The following is a 19,012-nucleotide window of genomic DNA, read 5'->3' on the forward strand; positions in this document are numbered from 1 at the left end:
CTTACTGGCTTTTTTTTTTTGGCAGTTCTTCCATGAAATTGTTCATGACTTAATGTATATTGTGCAGGCTCCAATCTAGATTTAGAGTCAGGAACTTGAGGGCAATCAGACAACTCTTCTTGCTACCCCTCCCAACCCATGAGGAATCTAACTCTCACTACTTCAACCATACAGGCCACAGCTCTCATTTCAGGATACCTCATGGTCATGACAGCGCTTACTCTCTGATCTAATCTACTGATGTTACAGTATGGCAGAGAACCGTGGTCAAAGAATGGCTAAGAGATCTCATAAAGCTGTCTCGCCTGTGGGGATCCCTAGATGAGATTGCGATTATAATAGCCATCCCAAGGCATAGCCCATGCTGTATATGGTCTAATAATTATTTATCACCGAATCAGCAAAAGTACTTACTGTGAATGACATCTGTCAAAGGCCAATCCATTACGTTGCAACCCATGTAACTTCAGAAACTGCAAGGATCATGAGTCATAAAAAATGCAATGCAAAGACGTGTGTGTGTTTCTTAAAAGGTAAAGTAGGTTTCAAATCAGTCTTACTAATTAAGTGAATAGACAGACACATATTGAAAAATTATAGGAGTGCTGGTCTATTATCAGAAATCACAGACAGTGCAGGTGGAGACTCTCCATGTGATCTGAGAGGAATCACTCACCTTTATGGTCCCATGTCTTCTCTAGCCTATGAAATGAATGTCAGAATACACTGATACTACCTTAAACTGTCCATGGTCTGAAATTTGAAAAACAGACTTGAGAATAAAAATGAGATAGAAGATTGAGTAGATGGGTTAAGAGGCTAAAAACACACAAGAACCCAGAGGGAGAATAAGTTACATGTGGAGCATCGATGCTGCTATTTCCTGCTTTTTATGTAGGAGGGCACTTCAAAATTTCATGCGAAACTGGAGCGAAAAGGTAAGTTTATTTTGCTTCAAAAACTTTACTGCTTTAAAAGCTTTATTGTCATTCTTGCACAGATTTTACATAATACACTTTTTTTCCATCAACAGTTTGATGATCCTTATTGCATTCTTACGCCTCACAAGAATACTATAAAGCTATCTCCATTTTATAGCTAAAAAGACAAGATATTTTCCTCCTATCCATATCAATTGTAAACATTTGTTAAGCTAAACAAAAGTGTTCTCTTTCATACCAAATGTTGCCTTAAATGCAGGGAGCAATTAATGCTTAAGGAAAAGATACAGGCAGGTAGATATCTGAATGTTGTATGGTGAAAGTTAGCCTTTGCACCGTAATGATAGGTTGAGATGCCTGAAGCGTGACTCAGAATTTCAACCTTTCTCAGGGATTGTTTTCACTTGGATGCTAGGAAAGCTGTAGGTGTGTGAGTTTGCGATGAATGCTTCAGCACTTCCCCGGCCGTGCGTAAACATCCACATGCAGAACAGCAAGGAGTGCTCTATTTATCACAGCTGCAGTCAGGCCAACAAAACTGTTTCTGCTGCTGAGGATGACATTTGTAAAATTCTCCAAAATAAAACAAAGAGACCCCTTGCTTGGTTGCCATTCCTTTGGATTCCGTGCTCAAGTGGCATGTTTGCACTCAGGTTCCTTTGAAGAAACTTCTCAATGGACTGAGATGCTAAAGAAAAGTCAAATTCAAGGTTTAAGTGTGCAAGTCAGGTTCAATAACCAACCAAATGAGAAAAAAAAAAACCCCACCAGATTCAAAGCTGCTTCAGAAGCCTTTGCCTTCTGTTTATAACATGCACCTCTGTCAACATAGCAAAGAAGATCTTGTACTTATAGGTTAGCGACTGTGCAACTCTTCAGTGGCTAATGTCTTTGCCTAGCATACACTTGGATCCCATATGGGTGCTGGTTTGAATCCCGGCTGCACTACTTCCCTTCTATCTTCCTGCTTGTGGCCTGGGAAAGCAGTCAAGGATGGCCCAAAACCTTGGGACTCTGCACTCATGTGGGAGACCTGGAAGGAAAGTAGAGCACACTAATATCTTCATCACCCAAGAACTGTATTAGGAAGGATTTAGACTATCAGAGAAACTGGTAAGTTCCCATATTGTCGACATCCCCCCAAAACAACAACTAAAATAGAACAAAATATCTCTTTCATGGGAAGTTTTGCCTGCGATTGTTCTGTTACTATTTTTAACCTTTATAGAAGAGATTGCACAGGACTGGCATGATGGCTCATCTGGCTAATGCTCCATCTTCAAGTCCCAGGATCCCATATGGGTGCTGGTTCTAATCCTGCAAGCTCCACTTCCCATCCAGCTCCCTACTTGCAACCTGGGGAAGCATCTGAGGATGGCCCAATGCCTTGGGACCTTCTACCAAGTGTGAGACCAGGAAGAAGCTTCTGGCTCTTGGTTTCAGGTTGGCTCAGCTCCAGCCATTGTAGCCATTTGGGGAGTAAATAAGCAGATGGGAGATTCTTGTCTCTCAGTCTCTCCTTCTCTCTATAAATATGCCTTTCCAATAAAAATAAGTACATTTTAAAAGAGAGAGATTGCAAACTGACATGATCTGGCCTGCATAAGTGTTTCTTTTGGCCTACAAAGTGTTTAAAGTTGGTTTCCAGCTTTTATAAACCTCCAATGAATGCCTTCATTTTCTTGAAGATTGAAAGTTTTGGCACTGTATGACCAAAATACTCCCTGGTCCTGATCGGCTGCAGCAGAGGAAAAGTAGTCCCTTTGGTGGGACACAGGTATCCAGGTCTTGCAAGGCCTCACATCTGTATTGTTTGCCTTCCAGGTCTGTCTTCCCATTAGCATTTGGATTTGCTGATCCTTCCTTAAGTTCTTTATGTCTTTGCAACAGTGCAATTTTTTCCTTCTTCCTCCTTGAGTTCTCGTAAATGGACCTGCATCCCAAATATCAGTCACTTGTACTCATTGAAGACATGAATCTCCATGTAGGTATAAACAGTGGGAGTATAGGTTGGGGAGAAAGAGCACGTGATCAATGAGGGGGTGAGGGCAAAACACTGACTCCTGCTTTAAGGCATCTATCTATAGTTTTATAAAATCCTTTTTGCATGGCATATTCCACAAGCTAAAGGCCACAACTCTGTATTAAGTCATGAAAATGATAGCACATCATACAGACATGGAAAGCAGAGTCTGAAACTAGTGGTAGCAAGTGTTGCTTCTTGTCATCCTCTCTCCCCATGGTCATTTGTCCTTTACATGGGGGTTAGCCCTTTATAAGGCCAGGCTCTGTCAGTTTATCTATCTAAACAACTGCCAATGAAGCTGAGCAGGTAAATGGAGAGATTATTTGGCTCAATGATTCTCAATGATGGCTACCTGGTAAGATAGCTCTAGGAAGCTTTAAACGCATCTGGAACCCCAAGCGGCACACAAAGAGTTAGAGCAGGGTCTTCCAGGAACCACCATGGTCCGGGGCAGGGTGGGGCGTGGTTGTGAGAAAGCTTCATGGGTGATTCCAAAACCCAGGCAAGGCTGACTTCCCCAAGATTCCAAGGCACATGAAGAGAAGGAAAATAAGAATCTTGTTTTTCCTGTATCCCCATCCTAACTTCTCCATAAACATTCGCCAGGACGTGTGAGAACCTTCTCGCATGCTCCTCAGACTATGTCTAAGAGCGAAGAACCAGTTTGCATGACATCAGGTGAACCTGTGCTGAGAACACTGGGAGGAACAGTGCGAGATGGCAGAGCAAGGGAAGCACTTCCTGGAAGGACAGGCTACACACAAGCAGGTGGCCGAGGTATGGGATTCCTAGGGTGACCCTGTGCCTTGAGACTTCAAGCAATCAAAAAGCTACTTGGAATCATAATCAATTATTAGCAGAGAAACAAGTAATGTGACAAGGAACTACCTATCCTGTATAAAGTGAGAGAATACGTCAGGATTATTTTAATAAATCTCCTAGATTCTTAAAAGAATTGTTAAAAATGTGATGTAACTTTAGACTTCCAAAATAGTTGCAAACATAGCATGGAGTTGCTGTATATCTCTCTTGATCAGTCTTGATGTTAACATCTGATGTAACTGTGGCATGGTTAAGGAAGCCATAGCAATAGCACCACTATAATACCAAGTACACTGTGAGCAGTGTTTGGATTTCACCAGTTTTCATGCTAATGTCATTTTTCTATTCCAGCACTCAATCCCGGATCTCATATTACATCCAATTATTTCTCTCTTACTTTCCACAAATCATTGAAAATTCCTTGGTCTTCCCTTATCATTCAGACCTCAATGTTTTTGAGGATTACTAGATAATTTTGTCAGATGCTCCTCAATTTGGGTTCATGTAGCATTTGCTCATTTTTAAAGTCAGATTATGCATTTTGAGCAAGGATCTCACAGGCACAGCGTTGCGTCTTTTTCATTACACCATCATTACTATGTCTGCCAAATTTGGCCCAAGAGAAGCTCACAAAACCAATTTTATGATTTGGTGGAAACAATGACCATTCAGTGTGATTTCAACAGCATGGAGGTTGCTCTGAGCCTCTTCCTCCTCCCTTAACAAAATCTCCTTCCCTCTTGCCTAAAACTGTACCATTGATTTTGGCCATTTAGCTGGCATGTTGATTCCTGTCAGAATGGAGATGATTGAGGGAAAGCCTCCAGAGCTGCCCAGCTGCCCCTGGGAGCATCATGGCAGAGAAGTTGGAGAGAAGGGAAAGTAAAGCATTTTCTGCCTCTGTTTGCATTTGGACTCTGGAAAGGCTGGCGATGAAAGTGTCAACGGATCTCTCTGAACCATTTGCTTAGGCCTGACACTCTTGTTTTTCAAAGCTTCATTTCTCTTTGCTTGAAAGGCAGATTTACAGAGAGAGAAGAAGAGCCAGAGAGCATAGTTTTCCATCCTCTGTTCACTCACCAAATTGCTGCAGTGGTCAGAGAGAGACCATCTACAATGGCTTCTTCTGGGTCTCCTTGTGGACACAGGAGCCCAAGGACTTGGGCCATCTTCCACTGCTTTCTTAGGCGCGTTTGCAGGAAGCTGCGTCAGAAGTGAAGCAGTTGGGACTTGAGCTGGTGCCCATGTTGGAATGCTAGTGCCATAGGCAGAGACTGAACCCACCCTGCCATGACACCTGTCCCAGACTTTTTACTGGCTTCCCCTTACCGTAAGGTGAACCTCTTTATGCTGTGTCTTGATGCCAGGCTTAACCTCATTTACGTCCCTGCTCCTGTGATCCAGAACCTTGATTCCACGACTCATCTCAGCTGAATTGTAGCACAGCCGTACCCTTTCCTGGAACTGTTCTTCTCCAGTCCTCTGCACTGGATTGACTTTTAACCACACAGTAGTTCTTAAGTGAGTTATCACTTGTCCCAGCAGATCTTCCATGAACACGTTCACTGTGTAAGTGGTCCATTTTTGTGATTGTCCCTCATGCCAGTTCTCCGTTCTGTAATTTTAACTGAACTGTTTCCTTCCATAACATGGGTTGCCAAAGAGCAGCTCATGAACAATTTGGCTAATTTTCTGTGTTTTTAAACAAAGTTGAATTACTGTTATGTTCAATTCTTTGTGTACCTTTTCTATGGCTTCTTTCTTGTTACATATAAGGCAGGGTTGCGGTTTCCTCTACATGTCACAGCCAATCAGAGTGGATAACATAAAATTAAGGGTAAAAAAGTCTGTCATCTTTTTTGTTTCTGAGGAAGCATTTACCAGATTGAAATAAAATCAGTATTGTAGGGCTAGCACTGTGGGAGAGCAGGTACAACCACCACCTGTTGTGCCTTATTGTGGATGCTGCTTCACATCCCGGCTCCAGGATAACGGTCTAGAGAAGCAGAAGAAGACAGCCCATGTGTTTGGGGCCCTGCCCCCACCCTCGGTGGGAGACATAACTGAAGCTTCTGGCTACTAGCTTCGGCTGGCCTAGCTCTGGATGTTACAGCCATCTTGGGAGTGAACCAGTGGATGGAATAATCTCCCTGTCTGACTGTCTCTCTCTCTCTTTGTAACTCTTTCAAATAAATAAACTAATCTTGAAAAGAGAGATCAAATGGTTTCCAGTTCAATCAAGTGAATAAAGTTCCTTAGCGAGATGGTGTTGAGTTTGCACTGTCTATTTACAGGTTAGACCAAACTGGACCAGTTTTGCTGACATTTTGAAGATTTCCCACAAATTCAATAGCATATCCTGGGCCAGGATGCATTCAAAAAATAATTTAGGATTCCCAGAGTTTCCCTGTGAAAATGCCAAACCTAACCAGATTAGCTCCCGTTCAATGAGGTCACGGAAGAATTAAGAAGATTTCCCATGCAAGTGAGTAGCTAAAATTAAATTAACAACATTAAGAGGTGGACAGCAAGAAGCGTGTTGACGCTGTTAGCTCTGAAAACTTGGAAATGCACTTGGTATTCACTGGAGGGCCTGCTTACACCTGCCTCTCGCGGGGGCTTGTGGATTTCATTACCTCTCTAAATATGAAAAAATACAGACTTCATTTTCAGACTCTTGACTTCCTCTGGGAGAGGGTTCAACATCAAAGCAACTATTTTTACAAACATTTAAAACATCTTTTCTCTTCCTGCCTTCCTCCCCCTACTGCTTTGCTTTTGGAAACACTAAACACACCCAGTCTTCCAGGCTCTGAAGGCTCAACAATGCGCCTTTCCCTTAGCAAGGACCACATTACTGCCATGATTTATAGCTAGTGAATAATTAGGAGCCTGTTGCTATGGTCTGGGGTTGAGATCAAAAGAACCATGTGTCAAAGTGAAGGGAGGGGCAGCTGGAGTCGAGCAAGAGGATGATGGTGTTTGTAATCCTAACCAGGGAGAAACTGAGCCATCGCTTAATTGGGAAAAGGCTGTGCTCCGCGGAGGGCGCTCATGAAAGCGGAGCCTGTTCTAGGAAAGGAATCCGTGTGTTTTGCAAATCAACAGTATTTAGTGATAGGTGAACCCCTAGGGAGCCTGGAGGCTGGCCGGTTTGAATTAGTATTCAAAGGTTTGGAGAAAAATGTGAAATATATGAATACTGAGTATAAAAAAATTGCCCAAATGGGCTCGCTTATGAGATTTCTGGTATTTCCTTGTCTGGTTAGGAGGAAATGCCGAGGGAAGGGCTGCAATATTTCAGTACTTCTGTATCTGTCATCCAACTTCCCAATGAATATCGATTCTCTCATTTCTCTTTGTCCCTCCCCTTTCCTGCCATGGAGGAGGAGGCTGGCGGCAGAGCTGGGGACTAGGTAAGTGGGGGTGCCAGGCTGGGCAGAGCAGAGGGGTCCAGAGCTCCTAGGAACCACCAGGAGGGGAAGAGAGCCATTTCAGCTCAGAGGACTCTGGGGTTTCATCCGCTATGTATTTATGACTTTTATAAATCACACGTGGAGCACAAGGAAATCTGTTTTTTTAGGACCGGCTTGGTTCCTAGCAAGCTGTGTGGGCTCAGGTAAGTCCCGGTTTCTGGGCCGGGGTTTCCTCCCCGTCCAATAAAATCGAGTGACTTTGATGAAGTCTAGGCTCTATTCAGCTCCAAAATGAGGTGGTCAGCTTTCCCTTTCCTTGCCCTTGACACTGTGCAGTCTATTACTTTTCAGAGTTGTGTACAATCTCTTTCAAGTCTCAGTTTCCTTTGGCGACAGGAGTGTCGAACCAGGATGCAAGTGGGAATTAGGAAGTGACATCTTCTGTTTTTGCAAGAGGGACATTTGGATGCAAACACACAAAACGTGCAGATTGCCGGCCTGAACCCAGAGGACCTTTCCAGTGTTCACGGAGTAAGCACGGAGCAACTGCAGGCCTCAGCCACCTTGTAAAACCACAGCTATCCAGACGCTGAGATTAGAAACAGGGCTGTGCAAACGAAAAGCCCTCTTCACGGGTTTGAAGAAAACCCCAATGCAGGGCAGGGAACGGCTGCAGTCCCAGGGGGGGAGTTATCCAGTCCTGAAATCCATGTTCCAGATAAAGCTGAACTAAACACTTGAGAAGCAGGGACCCTTTGGAGGCACACGTGTGTGCGTGTATGTATGTATGTGTGCGTGTGGTGTCCTGTCCCCCACGCGGCCTCCGGCTGCTCGGCCTCTGTTCCTTGCCCATGACCAGTATACCATGCTGCCATCTAGTGTGGGCTCTGGAACTTCATGGCCTGCTTCAGAGATGTTGGTGGAGGTAGGGAAATGAAGGTACCAGAACCCAAAGGCTCTCACGGGAAGGGGTGCCTGGGTAGGTAGGGGAAGGACCACAATGGCGTGCGCTTGCTCTGTAATTCCAGCTTCCAGTTAAGCATGTACTTGCATTTCTAAGTGGCCTTCTTAAGACTTCTGAAGGATTCTGAAGTCCACAGGCAGGCTCTAACCATTAACATCCATGCATCCTTCCTTACAAAGTGAAAAGTTGAAGTGGAAGGTGACAAAGATTGCAAGCCAGGGGAAGAACAGAGAGAATCCCTTGCTGTGTTTTTCATCAGGGGTAAGTGTAAACCTTGAGACGTTCACTTGGCAAATGGTGCCACGGGATTTTATTTTCAAGTCAGTGAAAGGCGGGTATCTCAGGATTGACATGATCCTATGAAAATGTTGCCCTGAATGTCTCTTTGAATGCGTGCCCAACAAAGGAAACATTCTTGATCAGGCAAGTAATGGGTGGAATTATGCTAATCAAATAATACCGTACAGGGTGAATAATTTAGTAACCTCTTTCTCGGCACAAGAGCCAATGTTAAAGTTCTAAATGGCACCATAAATGTAGTCAGGCATATGTTTCCATACTGATACTAGATAATAAACACAGTCGGAGCCCGGAGCACCTTGAGGAACACCCCACTGTGCTTATTATCCTGTACTTCCCTGCTAATCACGAGAGCCTAGGCTTTTACACTCTGGGCTGTGTTTACCTAACACTTTGTCAAGTCCGACACATCTTGGTTCTTTTACCTTGCCTGCAAAGGCAAACAAGGAACTGTTGTCTGTTTTTCTTCTCAGCGTGGACTTGAGAGCTTTATTAGGATCCAAATTCATCTTTTTAAAGTTGAAGTGATACTTCAAAATGTTTCCCCAAATCACGTTAGTTAGAAGTCAGGCACTTGAAGCCTCCAAATTTAAAGGAGTGATGAGATGAGGAGCTGATGACCCTGTGAGAGCATGGTGCTGTATGTGTGTCTAAAAAAAACTGTATCCCAGGAATAGGCACCATTATTCTTTGATGATCAAAATTATTCTATAACATATAAGGTGATGGAAATACTAACTACCCTGATTTGATCATCGCACACTGAAAACCTGCATGAAAGTATCACATTGTACCCCACAAAAATGTATAGTTAAAATAAAAAATACACTATTATAATTCCATGGCTGCTAAAGCCAAAATATCATGCATTTTCATCCAAGAACTTCATTAAAACACTAAAAATTTCCATTTCTAGAAATCCTCTCATTGTCCCTTTGCCTAATGTCAGAAAGAGCAAATGTTATAGTTTAGAGTTTTGAAGTAACAAATTTATATTACCAAAAACTTCCTTATCTTCTTGTGTAATTTGGATTTTTCCCCCAAAGAATCATTTCCACAAAAGCATCCAGCGATAAGCCAAGTTCAAAGTCCCCTCTTCCATCTCAATGCCTTTGTATCTGCAGTGATTTTTTTCAAAGAGGGGCCGATAGACTCTATCTTAGGAGACCTCTTTCTGCAAATCTTAATGGTGATCTCTTTTCCTTTACATCTCTGGGGAAAGGGAGAGTTGGAAGGGAGAAATCGCTGTGCAGCTCTCTGGGAACAGTGACCAAATACTCAGTCAGAGGGATAACGAACGAATGGGCTCGTTCCAAAGCTCCTCAACCTTTCTGGAAGAGGACTGAGAGTCCTGGTAACACTCCGTGTGTGAGTAAGGGAGAGATGGCTGAAGATCATGCTACCTTCTACGCTTGTATCACGGTGGTTGTACTGTTTCCCAATGGGAGAGACGTGTATACTGATGCATGATATCTAATTTGTAAATATGTATTGATTTGTGATGTAGAAATATGCATTTGTACCACAAATAAAGAAATTGAGGGAGGGACAGAGAGAGAGAGATGCCATCTGCTGTTTCGCTATCCATAGATTCACAAAGGTTGGGCTGGGCCCAAGCCAAAAGCTGAGAATTCAACCCAGATCTCACACATGGGTAGTGGGGACTCAACTATGTGAGTTATCAGTTGTTGCATCCCAGGATCTGCATGAGCAGGAAGTTGGAATAAAGAGCAGAGCCAAGACTCACACTCAGGCCCTCTGGTGTGGAATGCAAGTGTACTAAGGAACAGCTTAACTGCCAGGCCAAACACTTGTCCTGCTCCACGACGTTTGCCTAGGTCCCTAATCCCATGCACAGGATGTCTTTAACACTTCACGCAAAGGATGACTTCTTCCTGTGGCATCATAGCTACTCTACTGTAGGTGGTAGACTATATGTCACTTCATGGGTGCCATGGTAAGAAAAATATTGAATACAACGAGGGAATGAAGAAAGCTGAATAATTCAGCTGCATGGACAGATTTCTCACTTGAATGTCTGGGTTTGTATGCCAACTTTATCCCTTCCTAGTTGTATGATCTTGTGAAAATTGGTTAGCCGTGTCCTCTTTCTGTTTGCATATCTTAAATGAATAGCTACTATGCTCACAATGATAATAACAACTATCCTAATGATTATAACAATTACACATGGAATTATAAAGATGAATGAAATTGGTATATACAGAATGCTGTCTTGCACATCATGATTTTTCAAGACATGTTATCATTTAGTATGCCGGTCTTAAAATTAATGGGGAGATTGGGTCTGGATACTCTTAAGGTGACAAAAATGAAGATAATGATCTCAAATTTTGGGCATGCTTATAGTCAGGGACCACAAGATCACCTCTGTTATGCTGCAACCAGGTTTCCAAGCACAGCATACTAACCTCAGGAATGGTTGTGTACTGTATGAAGCCCAGCACAAGCTAAAAATATGAATGCCTTCAAAATCATTATTAATTTGAACAATGTGTCTGACAGCAGAACATTAAATGAATGTGGGGCCTACCCAAGCATATGACCCTGGATAATTGTACAGCTTGCACACTGGCCCTGCAGAGGCCTCACAATACATGCCTTGCACCTACAAAGCTTGCCCTTGGCCTCTGTGTGCTCCTTTTGTTTTAACAAGATTCTTGTTGCTTTGCCATTTTTGGTCGTGTTCTTGGTATTAAATTTATGGTTCAAAATAAATGTTTGTCACAAACCATGTAAGGGCATTCTTACCCCAGGTCTCTCTTTTTCTATGTTTACTACTATTATTTAAGGTTTAATTATTTTTTATTCCACAAATGACCATAATGGCCACAGCTGAGCCAATCCAACGCCAGGAGCCAGAAATTTCTTCCAAGTCTCCCACATGTGTGAAGGTCTCAGGGCTTTGAGCCATCCTCTATTGCTTTCCCAGATCATATTCAGGAAGCTGGATGGGAAGTGGAGCCCCTGGGACATGAACTGGTGCCCATATGGGATCCAGGCACTTGCAAGGTAAGGTTTAGCCACTTAGCCATTGTGCCTTCATGTTTCTTGACTTCCCCAACTCTTTGCAATCTCATTTTATCTTCCATGCCCAATCCTTCCCCTTCTCTATTATCACTACAATATACTCTGAATTTGAGGGGCATCATAGCAAGGCCTGCTTGTCTGTTTCTAGAAACTGTCTCGCTTAAACTCTGTGTATTACTTCTAGTTTAGCAATGACAATATTATCTTGAAACTTGCCTCTGATTTTGGTAGATGCCACTCCAGAGTTCCCTGCATCTCTTTTCCTTTTCTGCTCCCCTATCCACTACCTTCTTTGTCTATTTTCAGTATTTCGTAATTCTCATGGATGTATTTGTGATTTTCAGTCCTTAGTCTTCTCTATGCATGCTGCTGAAGGTTCTCACTTTCTCTGGTTGTTTCCACTGCCACAAATGTCAGCTTTAAAATAAACATGTTCTTTTCTCTGCTAGTTGTAGACTTATGATTCCAAAGCATTCTAGACAGCTTGGACCGGATATTTCTTAGTGACCGCTCATTCAAATCCTGTCAAAGTAGCTTATAGTTTTCTTATATGTCTTTCATGCACAATAGGAGTTAGTAATTCTATTTAGAAATTATAATCATTTACTTCACTCCGCTTCATCATCCAGTTTCCAAGGCCTCCTGAACTTCAGCTGATCTTATCATCAAACCGTCTCTTGAATTGCTTCCCCTTTTACATCTGCATTTCCAGTTTGAAGCCAGACTTGTCAGCCAGTTTACATTAGACTGGCCTTTCTTCTCGCTGAACTTATTCTCCAGAATTTCTTCTTTGCAGTTATGTAACATGCTTAACTTAAAATGTCTTCTTCAATATGATGTTGAATTTCTGGCTAAGAAACTCTGTCGTCTGGTTGACAATTTAAAAATTTTTTTTGGAAAAGCACAAAAGTTTTTTTTGTTGTTGTTATTGTTAATTTCAATCTGTCTGAAATTGAATGTCACTTCCAGTCCACTTAGTCTGTCACTTAGTTCAACAACTCCAACTTACCAATCTTTCCTTGATTGAATTGTCGTTTCCTTTAATGATAAACATCTTAAACATAATGTTCCTTATGTCTAAAATTGCTTTTCCTTTTATTCTCAATCCAATAAATTCTTAATTGTCTTTCAAGATGCAGCTTATGTATGTTCCAGGAAAGCTTTTCTACTCTCTGTTCCCCAAGTACATTGTATGTACTGTTCTTGATTGAAACCATATACATGCCTTTTCTACAATTACCTATGAACTCTTAGAAATCAGCATTATGCTGTATTCTTCTTTATATCTTCAGGATCTAACATTGTCTGTGGCTTAGAGCAGAATTGAAGCAATACTCTGCGAATAATTATAGGGTGTTAGACCCAAGTACCCATGTTTTAGCAGGAAGCAGGAGAGGAAGCCATATGTGACTTGATCTCAATTTCTAGGACATAGGATATGGGTGTCCCAATTAGTAACTTACCCAACTTCACTACAATGCTTGCTCCCAGGTCCCACCATTTGTCAATATTGCCACATTGAACATCAATATTTTACTATGTGAATGTTTGTGGAAAAACCATTTCTAAAGTACAGCAATCACAATAACCAACATTACAGAATTAATTCCGGTATAGAAAAGCTGTGTTCCCATGCAGAGCTATAATATCTTGTTGTCAAAGGAAGCATACTTTCTCTCTCTAGATGAGAAAAAGCAAGTGCCTGCTGTGACTTGAATAGGATCTGACCCTAGGTTCATTCAAATGTTTAATCCTCAGTCACAAGTTAAGGGCACTACTGGGAAAAACTTTAATCAGTTATGATATCAGGCAGACATGGGGGACTCTTAAGCCATGGGCTATGTTTTTCGAAGGTAATGTAACTTTAATCGATTATGATGTTAGACAGACATGGGGGATTCTTAAGCCATGGGTCAGTGGACTTTGGGTTCTCCACTCTTCTGCTTCCTGGCTAACCGCATGATGCCTCCTCTCATTACCATCTCCCAGCCTCATCTGAGGCCACATCAATGGAGCTCATCTGATCTTTGGCCATAAACCTCAAAAAATGTGGGCCAACCTAAGCTGCCTTCCGTCTTAAATAGCTCTTTAGGGCGTTTAGTACAATTTCAGAAAGATAGCTAATAAAGTGTCTTTGAAGAACATTTCCCACAGTTACATTTGTGGTTGGCTTTGTGTTTTCATTAATGTTTTTGAGATCCTAGGTGTATCTCCAGCTTCAAAGTGAATTTTGTATGGACAAAATTCAACAATGTTGCAGAAAAGGAAATTGTTTGCTATGTGTTGTGTATCTTTGCCGTCATGGTAGGCTAGGCTAAGAGTACAAGGAGAAATCACTTTCCAACTACATTTACATTTGTATGTAATGCTTCAAATATACATTTGGGTGCTTTTTCTTATCAAATCTAAAGCTTCTTTGAGTTACTTTTTTTTAGAAAAATAATATATGATAATACAGGGTGTCACATTTTCTTGAGTTTCCTAATCTATCAACCGTGAACAAGGCTCATAGACTATACAACTATTATTCTGTAAAGTTTTTGTAAAGGAAATGCATGAAATTTTGAGGCAACACATTCAAATCTGTTAAGAATTCAAACAAAAAAGCTTTTGCATATGCTACGTTTGGAGGTCAGTGAGAAGATTTATAGTGAAGAGGTGTTCACAGCAGAAAGTAAAAATATATCTGGCTGTTCTGTATATAAATTGCAACAAACAGATGACCTAGATTCTGAACCTTAGCAATTTTCAGTTTATCATTATAAATACCCTAAAATTCTGCACAATGCAGCATAGGCTAAGGGTATATGAACTACCAGTAACTGTCGTTAAAATCCTTCATCCAGACAAACTTTCCCAGAAGGCTTTAGAAGCTTCAAAGGGAGACGTTTTGGCTGATGTCAAATTGGCAAAGAAGCCTAGGTTGAAAAATGGATTATATGAACAAATAATGCACAACCCTAGGACCAGCAAGAAAAGATCTAAGATGAAGAGGCTGGGAAAACTGGGGACACGGATAAGGTCGAGCATTTTGAATAGACACAAAGTCACATGGCTGAGGAAGATTAAGATGCCAGCATTTATTGCAAAAGGAAGACAGTGAACATAGATTTAAAAGTACAAAACAAGGCCAGCAAACTTCTTCTGCAAAGGACCAGATGGTAAATATTTTTGGCTTTGCAGGCCATACAGACTCCTTCGCAACCACTTAACTCTGCTGTTGTGGGAATGGAGCCACAGACAATCCGTAAAGAATGAGCATGGCTTTGTTCCAATAAAACTTTATTGACTAAAACAGGAAGTGGATTGCTTGATTGTGAGCTGAAGAACAGATGAATGGAGAACAATCAAGTCAAATTAATTGCCCACTACTCTGATACTATTGGTCATGACATCATGAACTATTAAATTTGGTTTTCCAGTTTTTGACTACCATAAAAATTAATTTGCACAAAATTACAAATGACCTTCTGAACATGATAATAACAAGAGGACAGTGTTTGACATCAGAGACAAGAAGTTGATCTTAAAAGTGTCATAATAAGGACCTTAGGAATCTCTTTTCTTCACAGCTGAAGTTGGAGGGGTTAGAGTCTTAATTGTGGAAATTGTTTATGTTTGAGGCAGGATAGTATAGAACTCAGGTAGAGAGGCTGCTGAGTTATGGCTCATTTGCCCCCTCTGGTACTGCTTTGTTTATATTTCTGCTTTGCAGAGCCATAAATGCTGGGGCCAATATTGTGGCACAATGGGCTAAGCCTCCACCTGCAACCCTGGCATTCCATATGAGTCCAAGTTAGTGTCCCTGATGCTCTTCTTCCAATCAACTCCATGCTAATGCATTTAATGTATCTATTAAAAATGGCATAAGATATATTTGGGCCCCTGCTGCTCATGTAGAGACCGGCTGGAGTTTCAGGTTTCTGACTTCAGCCTGGCTCACCCTCAGCCCCAGCTGTTGCAGCCATTAAAGACATGAGCCAATGGAAGGATGATCTCTCTCTCCCCTTCCCCTTTTCTCTCTCACTCACTGTCCCTCTCAAGCCTTCTCTCTCTCCCTTCCTTTCTCTTTTTCTATCTCTCATTCCACTCTGTCTGTAACTGTTTCAAATAAGTAATGTCTTAAGGAAAATGCAAGTGCAAACATTAATGGTTCTGTAAGTTCTGGAATTCAAGCTCTGTGCTTCCCAAAATGGGGATAAGAAGTAGGACAGATTGAGCTTTGCTTAAGATCAGTGACATGGACTAAGAACTGTTTTCTTTTCTATTTAAATGTTACACACACTTTGCAAAAAGTGAACTGCACCCTGGGCCCAGGAGTTTTCAGAGATGAGCAGTGCTTCCTCTGCCATTCCTCACCCCCTTGTCATCAGTCATTACAATTTATGACGTGACTGCTCAGGATGGGGCTTCAGAGCATCACAGTGAAAGACAACTCTCCCAAGAGCCTACAGCCTCTTTATCACTGACTGTGCTTATTAGCCAGAAACATGAAACGGTAGAGCAACATGTGTATTTTTAAGATGAAAATCATTCTGTTTACAAGTGGCCAGCACTGCAGGGGTTGCTTTCACTAACATCGTTTTGCCAAATGCTAACAATGCTGGGTTAGCTGATGAAATTGAAAGCATTGGAGTCAAATAAATTGGATTACCACCCTTGGATTAAGATAAATCATTTCCCAAATTTTTGGTCTGTTTGCTTTGGCTGAGCTTGAATCCTGCAAACTCTGTTTTTGATAACCACACGAAAGCGGCAGGGAGTGAGTTAGGTGGAGGAGATGTGAGAAGATTGAAATAGAAAATACACAATCAACGAATGACTTAGGAATTTTTTCCTCTCATTGCTTTAGAACTGGCATCCTGTAATTGCATTTAATACCATCCCAAAGAAAACAGAATTGGAGATTAATGATGGATTTGTAAGGAAGCAAAGATATTAGTGATTCCTTAGTCTGCCTTTCAGAAATTCAGAGAGGTTTTCCGTAAGGCAGACTGGATGAGAAGGCATATATGCTTAGAATTTGGCTAAGTGTTGGTTTACTCTATTTCAGTTCAACCTCTCTGCTTAGGGGAGACCCCAGTGTAGGACTGCATTTGAGTCTGGATTCTGTAAACTGTGGAAGTTGTGGTGTTGCAGGGTATTTGAGTATTTGTAAATTAACCAAAAAAGCACTTCTTTGGTGCTTTCAAATTCTGCAGTGGTCATCAATGAAATAGCTTCATGCAGGGTTCTTAATAGTTAAGGGAAAAACACTCATGGTCTTGCTTAGGGGACTTAAAATTGTGCAATAAGTAAAGCACTTTCTCCTTGTTAGTGCTTCTCCTTTGTTGGTGCTTCTCTCTTCTCTCCTGCTTCCCCTTCTGTCTTCTGTCTTCTGGTGTCTCTGTGTTGGACACCAGTTAAAGGGACCTTTACGGAAACCTGCAACGTACTCCCCACCGTTGCTGAGACAATGCCTTATGGTTGACTCCTCTTTTTCTGTTCTATGCCCAATTTTCTTCATTGCCTTAAATTCATTTATGATAAGGTATTAATGACTGAAAATGGTTTGATTCCTCCCTAGGGGAAATTATTCCTATAAAGCTGTTTTATACAAAGAAATAAACTTCATTCATATGTTTTAGGGCTAACTTGTAAAAGAAATACTTTCGGGCATGAAGTAAACTTCCATTATTCTTCTAATCATGTCACTTTAATACTCTCTACTTGGCATTTAATTGCCTCCTGGAACACATAACCAATCCCAAGGTTGCCGAGGTCAGTAAACCATTTGGAGAGCATATTGCCATATTGAATTTTATGGGGTTCTTGCTTAAATTGGGTAAAATAACATATTCTCTAAGAAAATAGGCAAGGGTATCATTGGAAAATTTAATGGAGCAGGTTGGTTCCAGAAGAAGTCGGAGCCAATAAGGTTCTCAAAGCTGTTATAGATAACAGACTATCTGGGGGCTTTTCAGCTCCTCTTCACGGTCTAAACCAGAAGATCTGAGCATAGGCAGGCCAGCAGTTAGAATTATTTTTTTTAGGAAACAAAACTCTTGAACATCTTTTTTTCCCCTTGTTGGAAAAAAATGGGCATAGGCTAAAGAATTTAATAAGATGGAGCCTTTATTTAGAAACAACATGCCTCTCCTGTGAACACATAGCTCACTTGGAAAGAAACTCCGAATGGACCTGCACAATTATTTTCTGGCAAAGAACCAATCACATTTGGAGACCTCAGCAGCTGAACACAGAGTGACAGCTGAAAACTAAAACATGTTACAAAGATCAGAGACATTGCAGAATGCTCCATTTTGAAGTTTGATCCAAAGACCCAATTTATGTCATGTTGATTTTATTGAAGAGAGGCGGTGGATGCCAAAGGCTCTTTTAAGCCCTAAACTCTTCTTTTGCTCTTTTGGCCCTTCAGCCCCATAGGATTTTCAATATCCCTGGAAAGTATTTGCCCTTAAGAAATGAATCCAGCCGTGCTTAGGAAAGTATTGGGTACTTCTCCAAGCCTGCTTCCCCTCCGCACATGCCGCCAGAACTGTGGCTAGGAGCAGTTTCCCCACAGTCTAATAAGAATGCATTTCTCACTCTGCCAGAGGGTTGTTTGTGTCCACACTGGGCTCTTTTGAAATATCTATGGATTGTTCAGTATGAAAAAGGACAAGGATAAAATGGATAAATGCTTTTAACACTACGTAAGTTTAACATATTTAACTTAACATATTAATTTAACATTTAATTTAACATATTTAAAACATAACATATTTTAAATGTAGGGAATAATAAAATCGAGAGTTTGGGACTAAGATTGCACCCAGGACTTGTAAACTAAAGGTTGGGTCTTACTGGTACCTGTTTGGGACTATCTGCTAGATTTTCCTCTCTGGGAATCTCTTGCTCGTCTGTTTAATCAACCCTGTGCCACACTGCTAGTAAAAGCATGAAATAAGCTTCAAATCCCCTGTACAGGAAAGCACTCAATGCACCTTCAATACATATGCGGTAAGAAAAGAAAATATAAACTGGCTTAGTTCAAAGTGTAAACAATGAGACTAGGAACAGAGAGGTGTTAGATTTTGAGTCACGTGGCTAGGGGCATGGAACAAACTGTGCTCTCGAATGGGTGTCTTGTGCATATCTCTGTCAACAATGCCAATTTGCTGCTATTCCTTGGGAATGCCTATTTCCATGGTTCCATTGGGCCTTCTGAGGTTCATTATTTCACATGTGTCTACTGTCAGGACTCCTTCAAACCATGAAGGAACATTTTGGTGAAACAGGCCTGGTGAAACACTTCCTTACAGTTGGCGGAGTCCATTGGGCAAAGACTGCTGGTCAAATGCCTGTATCTGTAGCTGGCCTATATCCCACCAAATTCAGTTCAATTCTTCCCATCACACTTTAGGAAAATACTTCACTTTTGGGTGTTTTTATTAAAATCAGATGCATTGTGTCTACATGGTTTACTAGTCTCCTTCTAGGATTCCGTTGA

Source organism: Ochotona princeps, chromosome 18 (assembly GCF_030435755.1).
Source record: "Ochotona princeps isolate mOchPri1 chromosome 18, mOchPri1.hap1, whole genome shotgun sequence".
Classification (NCBI taxonomy): Eukaryota; Metazoa; Chordata; class Mammalia; order Lagomorpha; family Ochotonidae; genus Ochotona; species Ochotona princeps.